The sequence below is a fragment of the Condylura cristata genome, unplaced genomic scaffold (genome assembly GCF_000260355.1).
Source record: "Condylura cristata isolate star-nosed mole 26May11 unplaced genomic scaffold, ConCri1.0 scaffold00026, whole genome shotgun sequence".
Taxonomy (NCBI): Eukaryota; Metazoa; Chordata; class Mammalia; order Eulipotyphla; family Talpidae; genus Condylura; species Condylura cristata.
In genome coordinates this window covers 15,678,981-15,684,451 of record NW_004567127.1, presented here as the reverse complement: position 1 = coordinate 15,684,451, position 5,471 = coordinate 15,678,981, and the positions used below count along the sequence as shown (strand labels likewise).

Genomic DNA, 5,471 nt, shown 5'->3' with positions numbered 1-5,471 from the left:
AAAAAAAAAAAAAGACAAAGTACTTGTCCTCCGGAGCATACATTCTCATAAAAGGCAGTAGAGTACTTTTAATCTCAGCAGAGTTATGAATCAAGCCTCTTTCAGTCTCACAGTGGTCATTGGGGTGATAACATATAAGATTCACTTTTATGTACATCAGATAATGATATATACTGTTGAAAATAATAAGCAGCGCAAACAAACAAGTATGGGGAAGTGGCTGTTACAATTAATATATAGGACCGGGAGAAGCCTTTTTTTTTTTTTTTTTGTGAGAAATGAAAAAGATGAACCTGTAAATAGCACAGGGAACAGCAATCCAGGCAAATGCAAAAGCACTTGAAATGACTCCGAGGCAGAGGTACACTGTGACCTATCAGAGGTACACTATGACCTTTCAGAGACCAGTGTGGGTTGAGGAGGGTGTTGAGGGTCAGAGGCATAGGGGAGGTCACTAGGCCTTTTAGGGACTTGGGCTATTAATTTTAGTAAATTGTATTCATTGTAGGACTGTTCAGGGGAGTCACTGGGTTTGCACACACACACACACACACACACACATATTACACAAGTGACTCCTTATATGGAGAGAGTCACTTGTGCTAATTATAAGCTGAGTGAAAGCAGGGATATAAGTAAGGAGAATAGCTACAAAGCTACTTGCAGAGTCAAGAGAGTTTGATAGTGGTGTTAGGTAGAAAGAAAGTAGAAAGAAGGTAGAAAATAGTTTGCTATTTGAATATGTGGGCACATCCTATACAAAAACTTCCTAAAACATATTTTCCCACAAGAACATCTCTTAGTTTTTACTACTCATACTTCATAGTATGCACTTATATCCCAGTATATTTTTAAGAGTAGTGTAATATAGGAAACATTTAATATTTATGTCCCCACACTCAATAAACATTTAAAAAATAATATGCAGAAGAAAATTCAACTTGAAAGTCAAAAACAATTGCTAGAGCATTAGGATCATGCGTAGACATTAGACATTAGAATAACAACCAAAATGTCAAAAAGATGTGCATCTTCGATATTGCTTATGCTGAGACATTACAGTCACAATCAGAAGCAATGATAAACATTATCCTTAATCAGAAGGATAAGATGAGAAGCTTTACTTTCATAAAGTGAACCATCCCTTACAGTTTTATTCAAAAACAGTAGAAATATAAGCAGTACCTCATTTTGTACTTGTCATGTAAAAGTGTCAATTGTTTTTTCAAGTCTTAACTTTTCAAAGGTCTGCAAACACCCAAATGACAGAAAATCTCCTTCAGTTATTCTGAATCTGATAACTTGCCTGAAATTGTCCATTCATCACTCAAATTGACAACCATCACCTTCCAGAGCAAATGACACAGGAATTTTTAACCCCTTTCCATTCCTCCTTCTCAACTTTTGCTAAGTTTCAAGTGCATACCTCATTTGGTCCAAAAAATGTGCCAAATGAATTGTTTGTTTCAGTTGCAAAGTTTTGTCTGCATTTTTCCCAACCAAGTATTTCATATTTACCAGGAGGTATTATAAAGTAGTTCTCAGCCTACCAACTTTTAAAATATTAATAGGTGCACTTTTGAAATTTAGTTGACAGTTTAGGTTTGGTAGAGTTTCTTATATAGTTTTCCTCTTAAATAATGTGTGATAGACTCCTATTTAGCTTTTTCATGTAGAAAATGGAATGCTTAAGAACACACATACTCATGTTAAGTGTTGTTTACCAAGCTGTAGAGCTAATACTATGTTTCTAATTCTGGAAGAAATAGAAGAAGGTTAACATAAGAAAAAATGGTGATCTCCTTGAATGAGGGAGGCATTGGATGTGTGTGTGTGTGTGTGTGAGTGTTTGTGTGTTTTCAGGAGGGGGGATTGGCCTTGATAGGATCATTAAACAATTTATCACAGTCACAGTAGAAAGGCAGAGGATCTGGGCACAGATGTAGATAAGTAGTTAGATGAAGTGGTGGGAGCCTATTGAAAGCTTTTTTCCAAATTGCTTTACTTTCTCTCAGTGCAAAAAGGAAGCAAGTTCCTTAGTTGAGTGCTGAAACAGTGGAATGGATTTCAGATTATTAAAAGATGTGTTATTTGTTGGAAACTATTATTGATGCCAAGAACAAGAAAAATGGAGGTGACAGGAAAATAGAAGTCACTGGGAGCAAGGAAGTAAAATAAGTGTGAGGCAAAGGTGTTGCAAAGACATAAAAATAGAAATAGATGTTTCTACAGAGACTTGCCATAGTAAACAAGAGTATTAAATTTTTTTTTCTATTAATGATATATCATTATTTTACTTTTTTTTTTGCATTATCAGATTTCTCTCCTCAAAGAAAAGTATTTTTTAACCAAGATGCTACAAGCTTTCCATAGTATGCTGCCAAATGTTTATCAATGTTTACAAATGCTTTTATATCAAACAGGATGCTAAGTGCAACTCTTTCTGTCTCTATTTTAGCTGAGGCCCCCAAAGGTAGAAGACAATACAAATATCACCAAGTTGTTCAATATCCTAAAGCAGAGAGCTTGTTTTCCTAATCAGGACACACTAGAAACTTGTGTGACTAGTTCAAATAGCCTTCACAATATCCTATCCTGTCTCTCAATAAGTGGGAGAGGTTGGAGAGAAGTAAAAATGATGTGGAAAGAGGCTTTGAAGTGCCATGAAGTTTCACCTCCTCCTTCACATAAAATAGGTTTCAAGGGGCTCCCCTTGTGGGTTGAAACATTTTGGTGAAGAGTTTTGGTGTGAGATAGAAGAGCAAAGAGAAAGAAGGCTGCTATGAGAATAAGCTACACTTGCATGAAAGCACCAGAGTGTTGCCCACTGACCAAGTGGTCCTTGGGAGAAAAAGCTGACCACTGTAATTTTGAAAGAGACCCACACGATCATCTAGTCTAGAGCAAGAAAACCTGAACAGAAGAAAGCAACCAAAACCCTAAAAACTACCAGTGAACTGTAGCATGCAGCAAGTTTTGAGGGCAGGAATGGGTGATGGGATGGTTAGTAGTCAAAAGAACCAGCCTAGGGGACATTCTCTGAAAAGCCTACAGGTGTCTGCTTAAGAAAAAAAGGTTTGTCTCCACAGTGTCCTGACACCTTTCCATCAAGTGGGAGTGTATACTTTCCTGTTAACCCTTTTCCCCCTACAGCCTCTTCACCCCCAACCCAGGCTGGAGCTAGAAAGGTCTGCCACACTTGCTGCCAGAATAGAGGGGCAATGGAGGAGAGATGAGGCACCATATTCCCCTCCCAAACACACTTTCAGGCCTGAGTCAGACCCTGTTGGGGGCCGGGTGCAGACTTGAATTTGTTTCAAGGGATAGATCTCCTTAAGAGCGAATGGCCATGTTAATGCCTGGAATGGGTTCTGACTAAAAGTGTTCAGAACTGCTATGGATCTTGCTTGAAATTTCTTCTGGTGGTAGGAAAATAATGTTCCTAGAGCAGGTTTGAAAAAAGGTAGGGAAAGAATGGAACTCCTTCATGATTCACATGCAGAGTGCTGCTCTTTCAGTGTACAGCAAGTGGAATTCTTACCAAAGCTATGTATGTGCTCTGTTAAGGCTAAATTGCCAGGAGGAGCACTGTGCTCTGTAGGTAGGTCTTGCCAGGTCAGTAAGGGCAACCTTTTTAAGTTAATGGTAAATGCAGTATCTATGCTTCAGCATGTTGAACACCCCCCCCACACACACACAAATCAAATGTTTACTAGAACATGAGAGAACATTTCACTTTGTGTATATAAAGATACATAACAAGAAAACTTAATTCTTCTTTTCTAATGATGACCCACTTGAGAATGACAATCAAAGTAAATAAGTATATATTTTTTAAATTCCTATTAAAAGTCACTATTATAAGCTTCTTAAATAGGCCACCAAAATTTTGAGTTACCTAATTTAAAACTGTGCCATGACCATCAAATTTTCAAATCAATGCACTATAGTCTAATAGTCATGATTGAGCTGCTAAACACTATGCCTTGAGAGTGTAACTTTAATTGTAAGACCCACTCAATTGTGATGATGGCTCCATTGGAAAATTGCAAACAGCAACTTTGGAGTCAGATATATTGGCATTAGAATTCCAGAACTGTCCTTATTTGAATCAAGTGGTTATCATCAAACCTATCTTCCTCACACACACACACACACACACACAGGAGAAATAACCACTTTATAATGTGGTAATGCAGATTAAGTGAGATGATGTATGAAAGGAATGATCTGAATCCCTTACCTTGCGTAAGTTTAGGAAAAACACATCTTCATGCTTTCTGTCCCAGGATATCACACAGATTAGGTTGATGGTAAGTGATGGGCTGACTTCCCTAACTTTAGAATCGTGACCACTATCCTCAAAGAGGTAATACTCAGACATTATCTTAGCCCATTAACTTTCACACACTCTTAAGAGCCATTCATACTTTTATTTCTGCTTAAATATCTAACAACTCTTCCCCCTCCTTATCTGTTTGTGAATGTTCCCATAAGTTTGGCCACTCCTTGTCAGCATTGGGAAAGTTTACCCATGAGTTTATTCTATTCTCAAACATTAAGCTAATGGATTTTAAACTGCTTTTAGCAGCAAGGTCTCATTGCTTTCTTCTAGTGAATTCTTCTATAGAACACAAGGTAGCATTGCTCTAGTTTATGCATTCTATGGAGTTGGGATGTGTTGAGGTATCAGAGCTCTAAATGTTCAGCCACGTGTTCCTCGTCACCCTGCCACTCTCCCTAATGGTTCCCACACCAGGAGATGTTTTGAAAGAGATTTCTTCCTTCTTGGTACTCTGTTTTTCTGCCTTCCTAGCCAATGCATTATCCATGTGTTGATATGTATAAAACACTTAAAGTGTGGTAAGTGTTAGCCGTCGTTAATATCTTACAGCCTGGAGTGCCCATTTGTCCTCCTTTCTCCTAAACACAGGCTTTCCATAAGTTTCTACTCTCAGGTCCTTCATTTTTTATTTCACACTCCTGCCCCAATGATCTAATCTTGTCTAGTGCCACTTATCACTTCTTCACAGACAACTCCCAGTTTGACACCTCTATTCTCTCATCTCTTAGGCCATTGATCAACCTTTCTTTCTGCCAGAGGGTCATTGCCATGTACTCTAACTCAAGATTCTCCTCTTGTCTAGTTTCTCTTCTCTGCTGTTCATGTGAAGCTTAAAACATCATAGTCATCTTTGAATTCTTCATCTTCCTGATGCCATTTGACTGTCATGTCATAAATTTTCTGCTTTGAACTCCCCTCCTCTCTATACTTAGTGCCATAAACCCACTTCAGTTCTTCATTGTAATGTATTTGGGTGAATGCAAGAGATACCTAGCCATTGTAGTTTGATTATCTCCAGCATTCTTGGCATAAACCCATCATACTTATTCTTGCCAGATTGATTTTCCCAGAAGTACTGCTCTACTTAGTCTCCTAAACCAAATCCTTGAATGACTTTACCAATTGA

General features: G+C 38.0%; 1 protein-coding gene across 2 annotated transcripts in view; it reads left to right on the top strand.

Annotated features, from left to right (window-relative positions):
* Window positions 1-5,471, top strand: part of SNX7 (sorting nexin 7) — a 506,430-nt gene that overhangs the window by 123,359 nt on the left and 377,600 nt on the right. The window lies entirely within an intron of this gene.